The 22,911-nt window shown below is 49.8% G+C and overlaps 1 long non-coding RNA gene across 1 annotated transcript; it reads left to right on the top strand.

The window, feature by feature from the left end:
• Nucleotides 1–12,123: 12,123 nt before the first annotated feature.
• LOC308181889 lies at nt 12,124–17,480 on the top strand. The gene is made up of 2 exons (XR_013941608.1): nt 12,124–15,993; nt 16,782–17,480. It is a non-coding gene; the product is annotated as an uncharacterized lncRNA (long non-coding RNA).
• Nucleotides 17,481–22,911: the final 5,431 nt, after the last annotated feature.

The raw sequence follows: 22,911 nt of genomic DNA on the forward strand, positions 1-22,911 counted from the left end.
CTGGGTGCAGCCCCTCCCTGCCTTCTTGAGACATTGGGTATTGTTTTACCCTGATGGGAATCTCAGGATTCCTGATAGTGACTTCAAAGGGACTAATATTTAAGCGGCTTACTGATTCGGGGGAATACCATACCTCGGGATTTACTTTTGCCTCATCCTCTACTGTGAGGGCATATAATTTAACTTCAATCCCTTTATTTTTCACCTCCAAATTAATTTTTAGCTTAACCATTAAGTCTCTTCCCAACAGGTTATATTCAGCTTCTGGTACTAATAAAAAGGATCCTGTGCAACTTTGGGCTGGGGTCTCTATTTCCACCCCTTTTATTACTGAGACCCTAAAGGGCTCTCCTTTTGCTCCTATCACCTGTAATTTCTCCGAGGAAGGTTGACATCCCCGGGGTACCATTTGGACAGTCGATCTTTCTGCCCCAGAGTCCACAAGGAACTCCACTTCTTGATGCTGGGGACCTAACTTCAATTTTATCAAGGGCTCCGTTATACCAGAAGTCCCCAGCAGATGGAGCCCCTGACTCCCCTAATCTTCTTTAAACATTCGCTCGTCTTGTAAGCGTTTTCTGCAGTCCTTTTTCACATGTCCCTTCTTTTGGCAATAAAAACATTCTATCTGTCTTAGATCCCTCTGATCCCTCTGGCTCCTCGGGGGTCTTTTTCGTAGTAGCGGAACACCCATCGGGCGAGGGGGGGACCCTTTTTGTCCTTCCCGGACCGCTGCCACTAGAATCCTGGCCTGCCTTTTCTGAGTCTCTTCTTCTCTGCGCACATATACCTTCTGAGCTTCTCTCAGCAGTTCATCCATCCCTCTATCCTGCCAATCCTCTAATTTTTCTAATTTCTGCCTGATATCCCCCCATGATTTTGCCACAAATTGCGTTTTTAACAGGGCCTGTCCCACCGGTGTACCAGGGTCCAGTCCCGAATAAAGCTGGAGATTTTTCCTTAATCTCTCCAGCCATTCTGTGGGAGTTTCATCCTTCTTCTGATATTCACTAAAGGCCTTATTTATATTTTGTCCTCTAGGGACTGACTCCCTTATACCTTGTACAATAATAGTCCTTAAATCCTGCATATGAACCCTATCTTGTTCATTTTGGTTATTCCAGTTAGGCCTCTGTAGGGGCCATTTAAGGTCTCCCGCAGGACCCTGCTGGTGTTGCTGGTCCCATATTCGCATTCCAGCCCTCCGGATCATGTTCCTCTCTTCTGCAGTGAATAATATACCTAAAATGGCCTGGAGTTCTTCCCAGGTGTAAACATTAGGCCCCAAGAACTGGTCTACTCGCTCAGAGACTCCAAGAGGATCTTCTAATAGATTTCCCATTTCCTTCTTGAATTCTCTGACGTCTCCCGTATTTAGGGGGATGGAGACATATCCCATGCTGGGCTGGGGCCCTCCCATTGCAATCTCTCTTAGGGGATATAGTCTACCCCCATCTTCTCGATTTCTAGTTTGGCTCCGAGTTACCCGTCTAGTACTCCGAGGGGTGTCCGTGGTCAAATCAGAATCAGTATGGTAATTCGGAGCCGTAGGGGGAGTTGGAGGTGGAGAAGGAGATAAATAAGGGGGGGGGTGAAAGTGGGACTTCCTCCTCACTTCGTTCATTCCTTTTCCTCCCCCCTTTTTCTTTTAATGGGTACAAATTGGCTCGGGTCTCAGATCCTATCCATAAGTGTGCATACTCACTCTCCTCTAGGCTGAAAGGCTCCTTCGAATTCACATAAATGTTTAGAGCCTGACAGATCCAATCCTCAAGGGATCCAAACACTGGCCAATATAATGGGTCACTCCTAATTCGCTTCCCACCCCAAACTTCCATACAATAATGTATCATCTTAACTTTGTCCTTACCCCGCCTAGAGGGGTAATCATTCCAATGTTTAATCATTAACCCTAACGGGCTTTCCGGTGGTATCGGGGGCAACCTAACCTTAGGTTCCGACCCACCCATGGGACCAGAAGACTTGCTCTTCTTCTGTCCCATCTTCCAGAGTGCCTTCACACGCACACACAGACTTCACCTCCCGTTCGTGGCCCAGTCCCTCGCGGGAGGTGGGAACCGCACTACCAGGGAGTCCGCACTCGCTTCGTCCTTGATTGGACGTCTCACACAGGCACACTCTGGGATTCCCAACCCCAACCGAACGGATAACCGGCCTATACTTACTCACTCCTGAGTCTTCGTTCGGAGCTTCGTGCACAAAGATTAAGGGGTTACCGGTTGTTTATTTACTTATCGCTGGAACTTTAGGTTCGTCGGTAGAGGTGCGTTGGCTTGGGGACCTATAGACAGGGACCGCAGAATCAGCGGGGCGCGCCTCCCCTGGGAGGGATCCAGCCAAGCTACCACTATCCGAGTCACGGCACCAATTTGTTATAAATTAGTTTGGTAAAAATCATTCCCGACACATCATGGGTAAGGTAGACCGAATTTTAATTTATTTGAGCAATTCAGCAAGCAGCGATAAATAAATCAGCGCTGGGGGGCCGGGGAGTCTCCTGCTCCGCCAACGGCGCGCCCCCTAAGCCCACCAGAGTCTCGATTTATAGTCTTGTGGTTCCGGGTTTTTAGTGGCACATCCTGGTGTCTTCTTACACTGCAAGGCCTGTTGCTAGGGGGTCTTCGTCAGTCCTCTGGTGGTCGTGAGGATGAAGATCGTCGTCTTCCTTTGCGTTGGGGTTGTGACTTTGCTGCTGATATGTGTGTTCCCACGCAAGGGGGGGGGAATGCCATTGTGCCCCTTCCTCTCTTTTTTTTTTTTTTTTTTTTTGGAGCTGGTTTCTACTGCAATTGTTAACAGGAAATTCCTATACTTGTTTTTTTCCTTCAACAGGATATTGGGGGTATAAGCAGTTAATCGTTGAAAACCTTCCCATCAGCAATATTTAATGAACAAACAAGGCTTTACCCATTACAGGGGCCTTTTGGGGAGAGTGAAGGGAGGGTTGGGCAGGGGTCTCCTGAGGGCACTGAGCTGGGGACTGGCTGCAGGCTTGAGGGGGGAGCTCGCTGCCGGCACAGCAGGGGGCTGCACCGCCCGCCCACCCTGCACCTTCTCGGGGTGCACCCCAGGGGTTGAGGGTACCTCACCCAGCGCTCTGGTGGCTGCCAGTCCCTGTGTGCTCGGCTCCTCCATGTCCTCGCAGAGGTCGGGCAGCTCAGACAGGAAGCGGCTGAGCACAGGACTGCTGGGGACACCGGGGAAGGCGTCCTGGGGCTCCACGGCATCGAGCCAGCTGAGCAGCTCCTCCAAGCCGGAGATGTCCAGGTCGGCCAGGAGCTGGTCCTGCAGGTGCTGCAGCTGCTGGCTGTCCCCTGCCAGGTGGGGAAAGGCCTCGGCGAAGGCATCGGGGCCCAGCTCAAGCAGCTCCAGGGGCTCCTCAGGCACCTCTGCAACTGTCGCCGCTGAGGAAAAAGCAAGCAAATCCCCCAGGATGGGCGATGCCAGCTTTCCCATGGCTCCTGGGTGTGGGGCGCCCAGCGGCCGGCTGTGCCAGCCCCAAACTCACCGTCGGGCATCACTGTCTGGGTGCTGGCGGTCGTTGGAGCCTGGGCAGGCTCGGGGGGAGTGGGGCTGGGCAGCGGGGGCCCCTGGTCCTTGCTGAGCCCCATGGCGTGGTCGCAGGGCTCCGGCAGCTGCCCCCGGCTGCTGGTCAGGGTGCGGGGCGCGGGGAGCGCCTGCCCCCGCAGCGGAGGCCCCGGGACGAGGAGTGGTGGGGGGCTGGGGTGGGCAGGGCCTGCAGCAGGCAGGTGCCTGCGGGGTGCAGGAGCTCCCCATGGAGCACGGCCCCGGGCCCCAGCCAGAGGGGATCCTGGGGCAGCACCGTCCCCGTCCCCACGGGCTGTCCCCACTGGTAGACGGGGGCCCAGGGAGGAGCGGTGTGGGGGAGCTGCCCCACAGCAGGGAGCTGCCCCACGGCGGGGAGCTGCCCCAGCTGCAGGTGGTGCCCCTCGGGTGGAGGTGCCCCCCAGGCGGCAGCTGCACCCCGGCGGGGAGCTGCAGCACCTGCCCCTGGACCCCCGGCACCACGTGCCAGACGGTGGCCTGGGGCAGCGCGTAGGGGAGGGTGGGTACCTGGGGGGGCTGCAAGGGCAGCGCCATCGCTCCGGGGAGGGAGGGCAGCAGCCACGCAGCCACCGTTGGCGGCACGGCTGGGACGACGAAGGGGGAGTTTTGCATCTGCAGAAGCCGCGGAAGCCGTCTGGGGAAACCCTCTGTGGGAAAAAGGGCGCTGGGGTGAGATCTGGGGCGCTGGGCTCGCCAGCAGGGCCGCAGCCCCGGGAGGAGCGGGAGCCGGCTGCTGTACCTGCCATGGTGGCTGGAGAGTGGGGCGGTCGGTTGGGGAATGCGGGCAACGGCCGTTCCGTCCCAACGGCTGACCAGCCCCTCACCGCCATCTTGGTGAGGACTGCAGGTTTTGGACCCAAGCAGGCTTCCCGTCGCAAGACTTTTCCATCCCCATCAGGCTTTCCCTCCCACGCATCATTTGCCATGCCCAGGACGGTTTCACACCAACACTTTCCCGTCCCAAGCATTTCCCGTCCCAGTACCAGCTTTTCATCCTAACGGTCATTTCCCATCCTTACAATTTCACATGATAACAGATTCCCATACGAGATATTTCCCATCGACACGAAGCGTTTCTTAATCCAAAGAGATCTCATCCCAAGGAATTCCCATCTCTCTGATTACTTTTCCAAGTACTTCCTTCCCCAGTGAATGTTACCCGCCCCATTAAAGACTTCCCATCCCAATACTTCCCCATCCCCGGAGTGATTTCCCATCCCAACGCTTTTGCTTCCCAATGATTTCAAACCCAGGGAAGATTTCCCATCTCTTTGATTTCCTAGCCCAATGGCTTTCCACCCCAAGGAAGTCTTCCCATCCCAGCAATGATTTCTCGGCCCACTCATCATTTCCCATCCCAATCATTTCCCATTTTCACCATCCAACAGACAGCTAAGCCAGCCCACAGCTAGAGAGAGATCACAACAGGGGTTTGGACGATTCTGTTAGATGCAAGGTCACGGAGACTTGGTGTGCTACCGATTGCTCTTTATTACAGATCAACACAGATCGCCAGAACCAAGGGTGCTGGGATGAATCTGCTGAATATGCAGATACAAGGCTCTTACATTTCTTACCAGGAAATAAACAGATATGGGCATTTCTCTCTATCCACCTTAGTAAAAAGATAGGAAGGGTAGAGCACTAGTTAAGAGGAGCATGCTCAGCCACCGGCACGGAGGCTGCCCGCTCCTCAGCACCTCTAAGCAGCAGCACCTTCAGGTCTCCTCCTGCACCAGCAGCACATCAGCGCCTCTTGTTCCAGCAGCAGGACATCGGCGTCTCCCATTGCACCATGCAGACCTCCACGCCTCGAGTGCCACCAGCAGTACTCAATGCGAGCTGGACGCTCAGGGCACTTATGGCCACCCACCTTTGTGAGGTCAAAGGCTGACAGTGACTCTCTGCTGACCTCACACGACTCTCAGACGCCCCGATGGCAGAGGTTATGGCGGTAAGCTGACTTCCAGGAGAAAAGGCTGACATGAAGTGGCTGCTCCACAATGCCAGGAGCAAGGTCTGCTGGAATGGGGGTTCAGAGGGGAGCTCGGCCTTGGGCCTGGGAACTGTGCCTGGGAGCCAGGGACGTCCTTGGTATGCAGCTGGACACCTGGGCCTGAGAAAGCAAGGTTTCTTTAGAGAGAATTGGAAGCATCGTCACCTAGTGGCTGTGTCAGGGGGACGAGAGAAATGCACAGCATCTCTTGGTTCCCTGAAGTGCACGTGTCCTACGCCCTTGGATGTCTCCATGATAGAAAAAGGGACTGATTTTTACCCAAAACAGAGCTCCTTTCTCTCGGGAGCTTCTCATGCTGCGTGTCCTCCTCTCTTTCTTGTATTTGGCTATGACTTTAGGCTTGTTCTTGCTACTCCTTAAGCAGACTGAAGCTTCCCCGGAACATCACGTTAACTGATTTTCACTACCTCTAAGTGCCTTTCCTCCACTTCTCATCTAATTAATTAGTGCTATCCTCTTCACGCCTGCTACAGAGGTATCTTTCCTACCTGGTACAAGCTAGAAGAGCTTAGCAGCATCCATACGTCTCTTTCCTTTAGTCGTCACAGTTACTTGCTCAAGGTAATTTGTGTTGAGCAGTAATCAAGAGAAAGTGTCACCAAGCCAAGGCTGCATTTTCTTGTGCCTTATGGAATCCCTGCAGCTGTGTCCCCTCCCAGCTTCCTGTGTGCCCCAAGCATCCTCGCTTGCAGGGCAGTAGAAGATGCAGAAAATCCTGGCCTTAGTGGAAGCACTGCCCTGCAAGAGCTAAGACATCCCTCTTAGCAGCACACTGTAGCCCCGAAATCCCAAAAAACGGCACATGCCAGCTACTGGGAAGGAAATGAACTCTGTCATTGTGATATACCCGCTCAAGGCCCTGCTCTTTGGCCCAGGTGTCTACGAGGCGGTTTTGGAAATGAATCCTGTTGTGTGACTCCGTTCTTTCTGGGTGCTACGTCCCCATAAAGCTTGCTTTTCAAGGCCCAGGAGGGTCTGCTGGGCACTGGCCTGGGTTCCCAGCCTGACCCACCTGCTGGGAATCAGGGAGGCTCGGTCGGTGTCTTGTGTTGGGTTTACGAGGACAGGTTCTGGTAGCGGGGGGCTGCAGGGGTGTCCTCTGTGAGGAGAATGCAGCAGCTGCCCCATGTTAGATAAGGGCCGGTTCCAGCAGGCTCCAGAGGGACCCGCTGCTGCCCAGAACTGAGACAAAAAGGATGATGTTTGCGCCTGTGTGAGAGCCCACCTAAGAGAGGGAAAGAAACCTGCTGCACAGCAGCGTCTGGGTCAGGGAGGAGTGAGAAACCTCTCTGCAGCCCCCAAGGTGAGTGCATCAGTTCCCATCCGGCCCCATCGACTTGCGCACATCCAAGCTCCGTAGCAGGTCGCCGACCATTTCCTCATGGATAGCGAAGGCCACATCCTGCTCCCCATCCCCTTCCACCAGCTCAGGGCACTGGGTATCCAGAGAACAACCGGTATTGCCGCTAAAGACTGAGGCAAAGGCGGCATTAAGCACCTCAGCCTTTTCCTCATCCTGAGTAACTAGGTTTCCCCTCGCATCCAGTAAAGGATGGAGATTCTCCTTAGTCCTCCGTTTCGCGCTGATATATTTGTAAAAGGATTTTTTTGTTGTCTTTAACGGCAGTAGCCAGGTTGAGCTCCAGATGAGCTTTGGCCTTTCTAATTTTCTCCCTGCACAGCCTCGCTACATCCTTGTAGTCCTCCTCAGTGGCCCGCCCTTTTTTCCAAAGATTATAAACCCTCTTTTTTCTGCTAAGCACGAGCCGCAACTCTCTGTTGAGCCAGGCCGGTCTTCTTCCACGCCGGCTCGTCTTTGGGCACGTGGGGACGGACCGCTCCTGTGCCATCACGATTTCCTTCTTGAGGAGCGCCCAGCCTTCCTGGACTCCTCTGCCCTTCAGAACCGCCTCCCAAGGGACTCGGCCAACCAGCGTCCTGAGCAGCTCAAAGTCAGCCCTCCGGAAGTCCAATACAGCAGTTTTACTGGTCCCCTTCCTGGCCTCGCCAAGAATAGAGAACTCTACCATTTCGTGGTCACTCTGCCCAAGACAGCTTCCGACCACCACATCTCCCACCAGTCCTTCTCTGTTTGTGAAGAGAAGGTCTAGCGGGGCACCACCCCTGGTAGGTTCACTGACCAGCTGCGTCAGGAAGCTAACTCCCAAGCTCTCCAGAAACCTCCTAGACTGCTTTCTCTGTGCCGTGTTGTGTTTCCAGGATACGTCCGGGAAGTTGAAGTCCCCCACAAGGACAAGCGCCGACGATTTTGCAACTTCTGTCAGTTGCCTATAAAACTCCTCATCCGTCTCCTCAGATCCGAGCCAGCTCCAGCCAACTCCAGAAGGGCCACGACGCTTGCCAGAGCTGAGCCAATAAGCGATGTTGTTTGCACCTCCGGGAGAGCAGATTTAAGAAGGGGGAAATACTGCTGTGCAACAGAAGCTGGAAGAGCAAGGAGAGAGAACCAGCCCTGCAGCCCCCAAGGTGAGTGCAGCAGGAGGCAGGAGGTGCTCCAGGCTCACAGCAGCAGTTCCCCTGCGGCCTGGGGAGAGGCCCCTGGTGGAGCAGGCTGTCCCCCTGCAGCCCACGGGTCCCACACGGAGCAGATCTCCACGCTGCAGCCCTTGGAGGAGCCCCCGGTGGAGCAGGTGGATGTGGCCTGGAGGAGGCCGCGGCCTGTGGAGAGCCCCCGCAGGAGCAGGCCCGGCCTGGACTGGAACAGGCTCTGCTGAGCCTCTTTTGCCCGTGACGATCATTGTGGAGTGATCTCCCTGTCCTTCTCTCAGCCCTTGAGCCCCTTCCATCCTATTTTCTCCCCTTTCCGTTTGAGGAGGGGCAGGGAGAGAGCGGTTGAGGTGGAGCTCAGCTGCCCAGCTGAGGAAAAACACCACACCTGCTGTTCTCCGACCCTCAGCAACCCCACAGCATCTTCCTGGAAGGGATCCCTTTCCTTCACGCCTGACAGGCGCCGCCTCCAGAGGCTTGTGCCCCGTTTCCGATCGCTTTCTCAGTGCCCCCTTCCCCAGAGAAGGATCCCAGCTGCTTGGCTTCCCTGCCCTCCGATTCCAGGCTCCCGGAGCTGTTATCCCAGCATCGCAGCAGCCAGGTGACAATGTGCTCGCCTGCACGACAGCTGAAATCTTGTCCCATGTCTCGCAGCTCGCCCAGGGATGGGGATCACCTGCCTACTGCTGCTTTTCTCTCTTTTCTATTTTATAACAGCCTCCTGTTCCCTGGGATGGCCCAACATTGGGGTCGCCTGCCTCGCCTTCCTATTGCTCCTTCCCCTTCTTCGGAGGACTTTCTTCCCTGCCTAAACGAGATGACTTCTGCATCCATTCCTTCATCTTGTGTGTATTGGCGACTGATACAGCAACGGGGTAGTCCCCGGAGCCAGCTGTAGGGCCTGTCCCAGGGTTGGAGTGGCTGCAGGGAACATCACAAGGGTTGGAGGGGCTGCAGGTAACTTCACAGGGGTTGCAGGCGCTGCAGGTAAAATCACAGTTGTTGGAGGGGCTGTAGGTAAAATCACAGCGGTTGCAGGGGCTGCAGGTAAAATCACAGCGGTTGCAGGGGCTGCAGGGTGCGTCACAGGTTTGCATCAGATCAACCAAAAGAAATTACGTCAGCTAGGGTCAACGTTTTACGCATTCTTCTAGTTATATCTGCATGGCCCTGTTGGAAGGAGCCCAGATCAGAGCATTTCTTGTTGTGGACTTCAGGCTCCTGTCCAGGTTAAGCTGTGCAGGTCGTTATTCATGCAAGGACATAGAGAGGTGGAGGATGGACGGGAGTCGTGGAGGTGGGAGCCCCTTTCTTGGAGATGATATGTGCCCATCCATGTGGGGAGGAATTACCTCGGCCTAATAAGTACAAGGTGTTTTCACACTTTGTGTGTTCCTTCAAGGCCTCCACCAAAGGTGTCAAGGTGAATATCAAACAGACCTGAAGAGACCCAGGAACTGGGCTAAGGAGGCAGCTGCTATAGGAACAGAGTGGCTCATGGTGGATAATATTGAATGATATGTCACATTCACAAACTCACTGCGCTGAGGCAGTGTCTCAAAGGAGGCATTAAAGCAAACCCAAGGAACAGAGAGTGAGCTGAGGCTGGGAGCTGACCTCCTGCTGCCAGCTGGTGTCAGGGCACGTGCACAGAAATGCACGTTGCATCTGTGAATTCTGGGGATCATGCACAGATTTCCTGTGTGTTAGCATGCTTGTGCTTGTGGCTGTGCTTACAGCCATGAGGGACACACAGGGCCGTATTAGTGCTTTTCCTGGCTTTGCTTCCCTGACACGTGATATGCTAGAAAGCATGTGGCCCAATATTATGTACTTTAGCAGGGAAGTGTGATTTTCACACACAAACATAAGTAATGTCCTCAGCTGCAAGCAGATCTCTGCCACCAAAGCACAGTGTTCCTGGGGTAGCTCTTTTCCATTTGATGCATACAAAGCAGAACAAAAACGCTGATGAAGTCACCAAAGCATAGTGACTAGATTTCCAGGGGCAGTGATTTCCTTCGTATCAGGGCAGACACAGATCCCTTTTGCTCATTTTGGAAATTATGTCCAAATCTCGGGGGTCAGAGCGATGGAGGATGTCGACTTCTAATAATTCCTACAGGCTTTGTCTTCCACCATGGAGAACCGTCTTTATGTGATGCAAGTTCCCACTGAAGGGGAATTCCTGCAGATTGTAAGGCTCTAGTCCATATGAGCTGGCCCCAGATACCACGGGTAGGTCCACATCCCAGACAGAGCAGAGCAGCATACATAGCTGCAACAGGCTTGAATAAGGACGCTGGTCGGTGGATAGTAGGACTGTTGCTTGGTAGTTTTAAGCCGCTGGGCAGCTGAACACCACCATAGCCACTCTCTCACTCCCCCTCCTCAAAGGAAAAGGGGAAAAAAATATGATGAAAAGGGCTCAAGGAATTGTGATAAGGACAGGGAGATCACTCAACAATTATCGTCCTGGACAAAACACACGCAGCACAGGGAGATTAATATAATTTGTTGCCTATCACTAGCAGACTACAATAGTGAAAAATTAAAAGCAAACTTAAAACCCCTTTTACCTCCTATCCACCCTGCTCTACCTCCTCCTGCCGAGTGTTGCAGGGGAATGGGGGATGTGGGCTGTGGTCAGTCCCTAACACTTCATCACCTGCTGCTCCTCCACGGTCCCTCTCTGCCCCTGTTCCACGTGGGGTCCCTCCCACGGGATGCCGTCCTTCCCGAAATGAGCCTGCGGGGGCTGCTTACAGGCCACCATTCTTGAGGAACTGTTCCGATATGGGTCTGTACCACAGGGTCCGTCCGTCAGGAGCAAACTGCTCCAACCTGGGTCCCCCACGGGTGGCAGCTCCCCCCAGGCCCCCTGCTCCTGCGTGGGCTCCTCTCCATGGCTGCAGCTCTGGCCTGGGGCCTGCTCCTGCGGGGGCTCTCCACAGGCCGCGGCCTCCTCCAGGCCACATCCACCTGCTCCACCGGGGGCTCCTCCACGGGCTGCAGCGTGGAGATCTGCTCCGTGTGGGACCCGTGGGCTGCAGGGGGACAGCCTGCTCCACCAGGGGCCTCTCCCCAGGCCGCAGGGGAACTGCTGCTGTGAGCCTGGAGCACCTCCTGCCTCCTGCTGCACTCACCTTGGGGGCTGCAGGGCTGGTTCTCTCTCCTCGCTCTTCCAGCTTCTGTTGCACAGCAGTATTTCCCCCTTCTTAAATCTGCTCTCCCAGAGGTGCAAACAGCATCGCTTATAGGCTCAGCTCTGGCAAGCGCCGTGGCCCTTCTGGAGTTGGCTGGAGCTGGCTCTGATCTGACACGGGCAGCTTCCGCACTGTTCTCACAGAGGCCACGCCTGCAGCCCCCTGCTCCCAATCCCTATGCAGTAATTACAAAGCCTCTGTGCTTTGGGCTGTCGTGATCCTTCTGCAAGTGCAGGGTAGGCGCAAGGTTGCTTTGCATTTCCAAAAGGAGTAAGAAAGCCTCCAACCCCACTGGACCTCAGCCACTTGCAGGTTTCAAGCAACACTCCCCACTTTCAGTTATCTCCCTCCCATGCACGCAGTGGAAGCAAGGTTGAGCAAACACCTGTTTTGAAAATGTTTATATCAATGAAGAATAAAAGAATTCTACTACCCCCAATCTCTCTGTGCATCCAAGGCAAAAATCGTGCATTGTTCTGCCTCAACACTGTTTTCAGACCAAATTTGTCAAGTCATCTAGCAGAGGATTTCTCTCTTGTTCACTCACTAGCTTATTAGAGCACCAGTTTTCATAGGTGATAGAGCAAATTCCTCAACTGTCTGAAGGGACTTGATCCCAGAAAACTTCAAAACTGCAGATGACTCATGATTTTCTGGTGAAGCATCTATTAAATTAGAGCTGTTCCCCTTAGGGCACAGTGAGACAATGTGAGAAGAACCCTGTATCGCACTGATTGAGGCTTTATAACTCTGCAGAATTGTCAGCCAACAATAAATGGAAAGTGCAGGAGGAATGTTCTTTCTTCCTCCTTGCCCTGCCATACGTTAGCGGACAGCTTGTGGTGGGGTATAGGTTCAGAGCCTCGCAGAAGAAGGATTTGAACCCAGGCTCTCCACAGTCTGCACCACTGCCTTCCTGAGGGCTTTTGACTCTTTTTTGTTTGTTTGTTTGTTTGTTTGTTTGTTTGTTTTGTTTTGTTTTTGCTTTTGTGGATGGTGTCTAAGTCTGGGGGAAAAAGAACCAACTGTGGGAGGAGGGAATGCTACTCCTGTCTGTGACAGTGATGATTTCCGGACAGTGGTAGCAACAGAGCTTCTGCAGGGAAGAGAAAATTACAGGCAGTCTCTGTTGCTATTCCACGTACTGTGAGTACTGTGTGCAGTTTTGGGCACCACAGTATGAGAAAAAGATATAAAACTGTTAGAGAGTGTCCAAAGAAGGGCAACAAACAGGAGGGTCTCTTTTAACAGGTGTATTGAGATTTGTGGCAAGGTTTTGGTAGCAAGGTCAGGGGCTGCACTGTGCTGGACACAGCAACAGATGCACCATAGGCCAAACTCAGACAACAAGCCAAGGTGTGTTGCCTCTAAGAATGCACAGAAAATATTGGATGGAGAGAGCTGGAGAGAACAAAAAGAATGAGGAACAACAGAGGGAACATCAAAGTCATAGGAGGAGGAGAAGTAGATGCTCCATGGTGGAGCAGATATTCTTTGAAACCTGTGGAGGATCCATGCCAGAACAGATGAATATTCCTGACAGGGTCTGCAGCCTGTGGAGGACCCACACTGGAGCAAAGTAGAAACGAGAAGAAAGGATAGGCAGAGAAGAACTGCTGCACATTAACCACAGCCTCCTCCTGTGCTGCCCATTTCCCCAGTGAATGGACTGAGCGAGATCAGCAGGTGGAAGACAGGTGCTTGGAGTGAAGTTGAGCCCAGTAGAGGAGGAGAAGTGTTTGTTACCCCTATGTGGTTTGATGTTTGTCCTTTTGCTTCCCAACACCTGAACTAGTAATTAAATTTATACAAATTAATTGGCATGAAATTAATTTCCTCAAGTTAAGAGAGATTTTTCCACAACAATCATTGATAAGCAATATCCCTGTCTTTATCAAAGCCCATGAGCTTTCTCGTTCCTTTTTTTTCCCCGATTTTATCCCCTGCCCTGCTGAGGTGGGCAGGAAGTGAGCAGGTTACATTACATCCAACAGAAGCTCTAACACATTTTTCATTGGAGAAGTAGACTTTGAAATGCCAAACACCTTTACATCTCTAAATATTATTTAGATACCACATGTTGTTAATTTTTACAATAATATTGCATGTTGTTAATTCTTCTAACATCTAGGCTATACATTCAAAATGAGTTATCTAATAAAGTCTATTTATTAAAAAATATATAAAAAACATATAACACATATTGTGTTATAAAGCACACAATTCCCTACCAATGACAACAAAAAAAATCGTCTAATTGAGCATGCAGTTTTCATTAACCTGTTTTTTTTCCAAATACACAACAACACATACACATGTACGTGATGTTGGTTTTTTTTTTTTCATCATTTCTCACTGAAGCAATACTCATCCCGTATTGGATCTGTGTCATTACTCTAAGTTTTGTTTCTAATGTACTTGAAAAACTTCTTAACTCTACTGATTGCAACAGCGGATTTTTTCCTAGTGATCTTAACTCCATTTATCAATTACTTATTCCCTTAAATTCCTGCTTTTAAGAGATCATTAGGTATTCACCATCTCTCACTATAATTTATAGCTTTTCTTTTCTTTTTCAATAGTTCAGCCCTAGTCAACTCGGAGTTGGGGAGCAGCAGCTTCTATGGAGATAGTATGCTGAAAAAAAAAAAAAAAAAAAAGATGAGGGAAAAGGAATGTGGGACAGAGAGATGGGGCAAGGGGGGTGGTTTGACCAGAATACCTTGAGGGTCTGGGAAGAGAAGAAATGGATGGGTGCTTAAGAGGTGAGATCGCTCTTGGCAGCATCACAGCCTGCATACTGAAGAATTGTGACAAGCAGTTTAGAAATGTGAGTTATTGGTGGTCTTCTGTTGATCTGCAGCTGTGCTCCATGGCTATAGCTGTAATTTCAGCAGTTTGCTGTGTAAGCCGCATGTTGCCACTTCATTGATCAAGGCAATGCTGTTCAGTTGCAGGGAAGAGGGGCAAGACACAGGGAAGAAACAGAGGGAATGGAGAAAGCTGTACAGTCTGGATATGCACAAGTAGCAATAAAATCAGTGCTGGACAGAAAGAGAGAAGACAGACAGACAGACAGACAGACAGAAAAAGAAAGAAAGAAAGAAAGAAAGAAAGAAAGAAAGAAAGAAAGAAAGAAAGAAAGAAAGAAAGAAAGAAAGAAAGAAAGAAAGAAAGAAAGAAAGAAAGAAAAAGAAAGAAAGAAAGAAAGAAAAAGAAAGAAAGAAAGAAAGAAAAAGAAAGAAAGAAGAGAAAGAAAGAAAAATAGAAAACCCCACACTCATAAAAATGAGAAACATCCAGGCATAAAAGGACATAAAACAAAGACAACTGTCATGATGTGGTATGATAGGATCTAGGAGAAAGCAGAAATCCAGCAATGCTGTCTTTCCTACTCCTCAAAACCAATTCAGTTGACAACTATGGATGCTTCCAGCTGGAAAAAAATGGAAGAATGAAGTGGAGGACTCCTTGCCATCGCTGTGTTTCTGGAGCGCACCTCTACCTTTCTGCCCAACAGGGGGTGGTTCTTGGGAGATAATTGCAGAATGTGAAAAAACATGACCAAAACCAGAGGACCCATCTCCACAACTGCATGATAAAGATAAAAGACATCTCTAGATGCATCTCTAGAGCTCCAATTCACTATGTCCCACTACTGGAAGTTATTTTTATGCTTTGTTTTTAAGGCCACTGGCTGCCTCCTCCCTTATGCTCCCCATTCCCCCTGTTGTCCTGTCTTCTTTCTCCTGCATTGCTTCCTTTCCTTGGTGGACCTTGATGAGATCTTTGATATTGTGTTGTATATATATGTGCGAAGGCAGTATGTCTCTTATTCTTTTACACTGCTGACTGCTACCCCATATACCTCTGCAAGTTTTCTTACAAGGGATTAAGAGAGAAAGGCCTGTGCCTGGCAGAGGGAGCAGTGAATGATGATCTAGCAAAGCAGTCTATCACAGACAGACGACACTGGCCCAGAAATCCTGCTTGAAAATTTGGTGTACATGAAACTGAGACAGAAATTGGAACTTTCGACCAAACGCTGTAGGTTAGAAGTTGTTTTAGCTGAACGTACTGGGCACATATTTGAACGCAAAAGGTAAGGTATTGTTTTGTTCCTGTAAGATCTGAGTGTTTCACACAGCACTCCAATATCCTCTCTTAAGTAGGGGAGGCAACCATAAAATGCGGAAGCTGGCAGATGCACAGGATGTGAGGTACTATCAGTAGAGAATTTGTTCCTAATATATATTCTAAATCTAACTTTTCAGTTTAAAGCGGTTACTCCTTGTCCTGTCGCTCCAGGCCCTGATAAAGACTCCCTCCCCAGCTTTCCTACAGGTTGCCTTTCAGTACAGGAAGGCTCTCCCTGGTGTCGCAGTAAGCTCACCTGTTACCCAGGGGTCACAGTTATTTCCTGTGATAGGAATAATGACCAGGGTTAATCTATTGCAGGTGATTTCATACAATTATAGAAAAGCTTTTGTTGGAAAGCACCTTAGAGGTCTCCAGATCACCCCCGTACTTCAAGCAGGGCCATTTTTAAAGCCGTGTCATATTGCTCAGGGGCTTGTACAGTCAAATTTTGAATGACCCCAGCAAGAGACCCTACAGTCTCACTGTGTGCCTTTGCCAGTGCCTAGGCAGAGTGTGCTTCCCCTGCTGGTCCTGGTGAGATGAACTGATACAAGTTTTGAGAAAACAGAAGTTTATGCTACTGCATGAAGTACCCTTTGTAACATTTTTTTTTTTTTTTAACCTTTACCGTTTCATATCTGAAATTTGAAATTCATCAGGGAACTCAGCCTGGCACACAGTAAAACTGATGGCGGATACTTCACAATATTATTCGAATTTCACGTAAATAGAACAGACTAGCAACTTACTTAGGAGAAGTAATACAATTTTAGAAATATTCAAAACCAAAGGCATTCCAAACTAAGTTTAAGTTCAGAGGAAATCCAAAGGAAAAACTAATTTTGAAACTAATAATCAGAGAACATAATCTTCTACAAACGATAGATTTTCCTCCTGCATTGGGTAATTTTGATCTGTCTTTAATGATCATCTCGACATGGCTTTGACACTGAGTATTTTGCTTTGCCACTGCATTAAGTCTTCTTCTCATGTGTGGTAAATGTCCTGCTCTCATGGGATGGGCCTAGGAGACATACGCACTGTGTCTCATGATGCTTGGATATCATCTTAAATCTGTGAGAAGAGGAAAGGTCTCACTGCTTCCTGAACAGGGAATTGGATGTCTGCAGTTGAGAACCCTCTGTCTAATCTAGAAACGTGAAGGAAGGAGTTTGCTGGATTGCAAGTGACAGTGAAGAAAGCCACAGATGACATATCAAACTGATTAAAATGTTATTTAGCTCAGGGCATGGCTAATGATGTGGAGCTGGAATAGTTTGACAATTGTAATTACACTCACTATCATTGTTATTTGTTTACAGGATGGTAATGCCTAAAGGTCCCGCTGGAGCCTGAAACAAGGTTGTGCTGGGTGCTGCACGTGCATATATCAGTGGCGATTTGAGAGCTAGTGATACAAACAGACAAAACAGAGATTGAAAGGAGAAACAGAGGGATAGAGATAAGAAGATCTCCCTGCAGGTCATTTAGGGGAACCAGCCATGAGTGCAGTGCATCCAGGTCTCCAGTGCTCTGCTGGCCCAGCCAGATGAATGGAAAACATTGCAGCTTTGGAAAAATAGTGTTTCTTCTAATTCTTTGGCCACAGTTTTGATGTTTTAGGACTGCTTTTTTTTTTTTTTTTTTTCTTTTCCCCATTTGTGCTAGAAAAGGTGAACTTTTCAAATACCTATTCTGAATTAAAATATCGTTTTCATTGTTATGTTTCTGTTTTGTTGGCACTATTCATAATGACTTCTACCCTTCGGTGGAAGCAAAAGCTTATCATACCATAAAATTGGAAAGATCACAGAAAACTTCAGAGCTTTTGAAGAAAGGTGAGGAAAATCCATTCCCTGCTCTAGGCAGAGAGAGTGGCTGATTTCCAGAAAGGTAAATGGGCAGGATAAGGCCGCTTCATGTTCACTGATGGCCGGTTGTATGGACTGTGAAGATAATGGACTACCAGCACAAGAGACGGTGCCAATAATCTAATCCAATACGATCTATTTCAAGTGGTGGAGACCTGATACTCTATGACAATGTGAGGAAGACCTAACTGTCAGGCAAACTTTAAGATGATCATGTTCAGGATCTAAAACTGTTATGATAAGTGTCAACACAGGAAGGGTGAAACAAAGGCATGAATGTCATACAAGGACCGATAAATCTCAGGAAGGCTGGAAACCAAGGCAAATGGACGGAATAAGATGGTGCTTTGTGTTAGCAAGAAGCAGAGGATAGAGAAATTAAATGTTATGGGTCAGCAAAAGAGTGGTTTTGTGCAAATCACTGCTAAAGATAGACAGCCTTGCTAGCCCGCTCTTTGCTCTTAGCTCCAGTCTAATAGTGAATTATCTCTGTACAGTTATCAGACACGTAAACAATAATGGGAATTATGGGAGACTTTAACTTCCCAGCAAAAGATTGAAAGATAATTACCACTTATGTTCATACAGGTATACTATGTGATGGCTTTCTTCCCAAAAGTGAAAAAATACAAGACCGTTTTAGACTTGGCTCCTGTATGGGTTTAAATGTAGTAAAATTTGAATAAAGTGTGATCATGAGCTGACTTTTCTCATTTTACATTTCAAGACAGACAAAACCAGGTTTAGAATGAAGGTTCTGAGGCTTAGAAATGCAAACCTTGAAATCTAAGGAAATGAATAATTGAGTCTGACTAAGCAGCTCTGGGACTTGAGTGCAGAGAAGGCATAGTTAAAATTCAAAATTCAAAGAGGAAAAAAGCGATGAGAAAAGGTATGTTTCAGAGGTGAAAAACTGCAGAAATAAAGTAAGAATGACCAAAAACCTCCTTCACATAGGAAATTAAACAATAATAGTAAGTGGTACTTAAGCCACAGAAACCAGGGGGAAGAAAGAGAACAAATTAGGACAGTTGCACACTCGAGGCAAAAATAGGTCAAAAGTTACTGATGTCTGAAATGCTGCAAATCTGATTTCCTGCATCTAACAGCAACAACAATGTGATGTTAAGGGCAGTGACAGGACTCCCATTGAAAAGGAGGGTAGGGCACTAGGCGCAACATCATCTGGGGTGAAACAAAAATCTATAGTGATTCAAGTGAAAAATGAAAAGCTGATATCTACCTAGCCTGTTAACAGCATTGGCACGCAGAACAACAAGTCAAGTAGGAAAAATGCATAACAATTGTGCAAATCGGGGATAGTCCCCAGAATGGGAGAGTAACAAATATACTTCTGTCCAGAAGAGGGTAAAGAGTCATCCAGACAAGTGTGGGCCTGTTAGTTTGACATCAACACCGTGCAAAGTTTTGTAGCAAGAACAGATAAGACCAGGGAAGTAGGGGGTAATGTGTAATTTACAAGATAATTTATCAGAGCTAAATTGTTTCCAGACAATTTAGTAGCTTTCCTTTGTAGGACCAGTTCTTCCCTACACAGGGGATGAACTCCATCTATTTCACTTTCTGTGAGCTTCTGATACATTATCTACGGATTTGGGCTTTGGGGCTGCAAGTGAATAAAGGGAATTTGCAATTGTTCACACTGAAGAGGGAATTACCAGCAAAGGCGTGGTTACCTATGGTAATTCTCAGAGACAGTTCTGAAACTGCAGCTGCTAAGGAGGCAAAGACTCATGGAGAAATGCAGGCTGGAAGGGACCTCTGAAAACCCAACCTCCTATTCAGGGCAGAGCTGACTTCAAAGTTAGATATGTTCGGTATGGACATGGTGGCTGAAGATTAAAAATTACACAGGAGCTTTGAGATTTGCAGGGGACATAAGGTTGGGAAGTACTACCAAGCCTGACAGAAGGCTATCGCTTGTGATTGAAATGGTTCAGGTGAAGTGACAGGTGATAATACAAAGCAGAGCCATTCTCAGAGATTCTCAAAAAAGGGTGATTTTTTGTCATGTTTGCTATATGGTAGTCAGGAGTTTAAAACAAACAAACAAACAAACAAAATGACAACAAAACCTCACGTTCATGCACTGTTAGCACAAGGAGGACTGAAAAAGTTAAGTGGTTATATAGTGTGTATGGCTATTCATTTTTTTTCCCCTCCAGTATGAATACACTGGACAAGGCAGCCCTGACACTCATTTGAGACATGAGGCACAGTTCTGCCACTTGTATTCACATTGAACTTAGGAGGAAGAGTTCACAAGACAGAAGGAACAAGTTGCCTATTGCCTGGAAGGGAATGAAAGGACATCATTCTGCCCAGCCAGATGCCAGTTGAGAGAAGAATATGTTGTCTCTACGTAAATGAATTTCTTGAGTAAATATCAAGGAGAAATAGGAAATGTGTAAGTTGGGAGACACATCTGAAATGATGACTGCAGTTGGCTTATGAGCAAGTTTGGACGGGAAATTGGTAGAAACTTCCCATTTTAAGAATAAAGTGCACCATAGATATGAAGTCAGCATTCACCTAAACAGTAATGGCCAACTCAAATCCCCCACAAGAAAGCAGTGGACAAACCAGAACACTAACAAACATGTTGGGGTCTAGAGTCAAACAGATATACCTAACTTTATTATACCTCAGCATCTGAGGGATTGCTTTTAGAGGCTGAGGGCTTGTACCCCATTTCCAATCACTTTCTCTGTGCCCCCTTCCCCAGAGAAGGAAGCTGCTTGGCTTCACTGCCCTCTGATTCAGCTGCCCGCTGAGGCTGCCCGCTCCTCAGCACCTCTAAGCAGCAGCACCTTCACGTCTCCTCCTGCACCAGCAGCACATCAGCGTCTCTTGTTCCAGCAGCAGGACATCGGCGTCTCCCATTGCACCATGCAGACCTCCACGCCTCGAGTGCCACCAGCAGTACTCAATGCGAGCTGGACGCTCAGGGCACTTATGGCCACCCACCTTTGTGAGGTCAAAGGCTGACAGTGACTCTCTGCTGACCTCACACGGCTCTCGGGCGCCCCGATGGCAGAGGTTACGGCGCTAAGCTGACTGCCAGGAGAAAAGGCTGACATGGAGTGGCTGCTCCACCATGCCAGGAGCAAGGTCTGCTGGAATGGGGGTTCGGAGGGGAGCTCGGCCTTCGGCCTGGGAACTGTGCCTGGGAGCCAGGGACGTCCTTGGTGTGCAGCTGGACACCTGGGCCTGAGAAAGCAAGGTTTCTTTAGAGAGAATTGGAAGCATCGTCACCTAGTGGCTGTGTCAGGGGGACGAGAGAAATGCACAGCATCTCTTGGTTCCCTGAAGTGCACGTGTCCTACGCCCTTGGATGTCTCCATGATAGAAAAAGGGACTGATTTTTACCCAAAACAGAGCTCCTTTCTCTCGGGAGCTTCTCATGCTGCGTGTCCTCCTCTCTTTCTTGTATTTGGCTATGACTTTAGGCTTGTTCTTGCTACTCCTTAAGCAGACTGAAGCTTCCTGGGAACATCACGTTAACTGATTTTCACTACCTCTAAGTGCCTTTCCTCCACTTCTCATCTAATTAATTAGTGCTATCCTCTTCACGCCTGCTACAGAGGTATCTTTCCTACCTGGTACAATCTAGAAGAGCTTAGCAGCATCCATACGTCTCTTTCCTTTAGTCGTCACAGTTACTTGCTCGAGGTAATTTGTGTTGAGCAGTAATCAACAGGAAGTGTCACCAAGCCAAGGCTGCATTTGCTTGTGCCTTATGGAATCCCTGCAGCTGTGTCCCCTCCCAGCTTCCTGTGTGCCCCAAGCATCCTCGCTTGCAGGGCAGTAGAAGATGCAGAAAAGTCCTGGCCTTAGTGGAAGCACTGCCCTGCAAGAGCTAAGACATCCCTCTTAGCAGCACGCTGTAGCCCCAAAATCCCAAAAAACGACACATGCCAGCTACTGGGAAGGAAATGAACTCTGTCATTGTGATATACCCGCTCAAGGCCCTGCTCTTTGGCCCAGGTGTCTACGAGGCGGTTTTGGAAATGAATCCTGTTGCGTGACTCCGTTCTTTCTGGGTGCTACGTGCCCATAAAGCTTGCTTTTCAAGGCCCAGGACGGTCTGCCAGGCACTGGCCTGGGTTCCCAGCCTGACCCACCTGCTGGGAATCAGGGAGGCTCGGTCGGTGTCTTGTGTTGGGTTTACGAGGACAGGTTCTGGTAGCGGGGGGCTGCAGGGGTGTCCTCTGTGAGGAGAATGCAGCAGCTGCCCCATGTTAGATAAGGGCCGGTTCCAGGAGGCTCCAGAGGGACCCGCTGCTGCCCAGAACTGAGACAAAACGGATGATGTTTGCGCCTGTGTGAGAGCCCATCTAAGAAAGGGAAAGAAACCTGCTGCACAGCAGCGTCTGGGTCAGGGAGGAGTGAGAAACCTCTCTGCAGCCCCCAAGGTGAGTGCAGCAGGAGGCAGGAGGTGCTCCAGGCTCACAGCAGCAGTTCCCCTGCGGCCTGGGGAGAGGCCCCTGGTGGAGCAGGCTGTCCCCCTGCAGCCCACGGGTCCCACACGGAGCAGATCTCCACGCTGCAGCCCGTGGAGGAGCCCCCGCTGGAGCAGGTGGATGTGGCCTGGAGGAGGCCGCGGCCTGTGGAGAGCCCCCGCAGGAGCAGGCCCGGCCTGGACTGGAACAGGCTCTGCTGAGCCTCTTTTGCCCGTGACGATCATTGTGGAGTGATCTCCCTGTCCTTCTCTCAGCCCTTGAGCCCCTTCCATCCTATTTTCTCCCCTTTCCGTTTGAGGAGGGGCAGGGAGAGAGCGGTTGAGGTGGAGCTCAGCTGCCCAGCTGAGGAAAAACACCACACCTGCTGTTCTTCGACCCTCAGCAACCCCACAGCATCTTCCTGGAAGGGATCCCTTTCCTTCACGCCTGACAGGCGCCGCCTCCAGAGGCTTGTGCCCCGTTTCCGATCGCTTTCTCAGTGCCCCCTTCCCCAGAGAAGGATCCCAGCTGCTTGGCTTCCCTGCCCTCCGATTCCAGGCTCCCGGAGCTGTTATCCCAGCATCGCAGCAGCCAGGTGACAATGTGCTCGCCTGCATGACAGCTGAAATCTTGTCCCATGTCTCGCAGCTCGCCCAGGGATGGGGATCACCTGCCTACTGCTGCTTTTCTCTCTTTTCTATTTTATAACAGCCTCCTCTTCCCTGGGATGGCCCTACATTGGGGTCGCCTGCCTCACCTTCCTATTGCTCCTTCCCCTTCTTCGGAGGACTTTCTTCTCTGCCTAAACGAGATGACTTCTGCATCCATTCCTTCATCTTGTGTGTATTGACGACTGATACGGCAACGGGGTAGTCCCCGGAGCCAGCTGTAGGGCCTGTCCCAGGGTTGGAGTGGCTGCAGGGAACATCACAGTGGTTGGAGGGGCTGCAAGTAAAATCACAGGTGTTGGAGGGGCTGCAGGTAAAATCACAGGGATTGGAAGGGCTGCAGGTAAAATCACAGGGGTTGCAGGGGCTGCAGGTAAAATCACAGGGGTTGCACGGGCTGCAGGTAAAATCACAGTTGTTGGAGGGGCTGCAGGTAAAATTACAGCAGTT

Source organism: Anser brachyrhynchus, assembly GCF_964034855.1.
Source record: "Anser brachyrhynchus genome assembly, chromosome: 23".
NCBI classification, from domain to species: Eukaryota; Metazoa; Chordata; class Aves; order Anseriformes; family Anatidae; genus Anser; species Anser brachyrhynchus.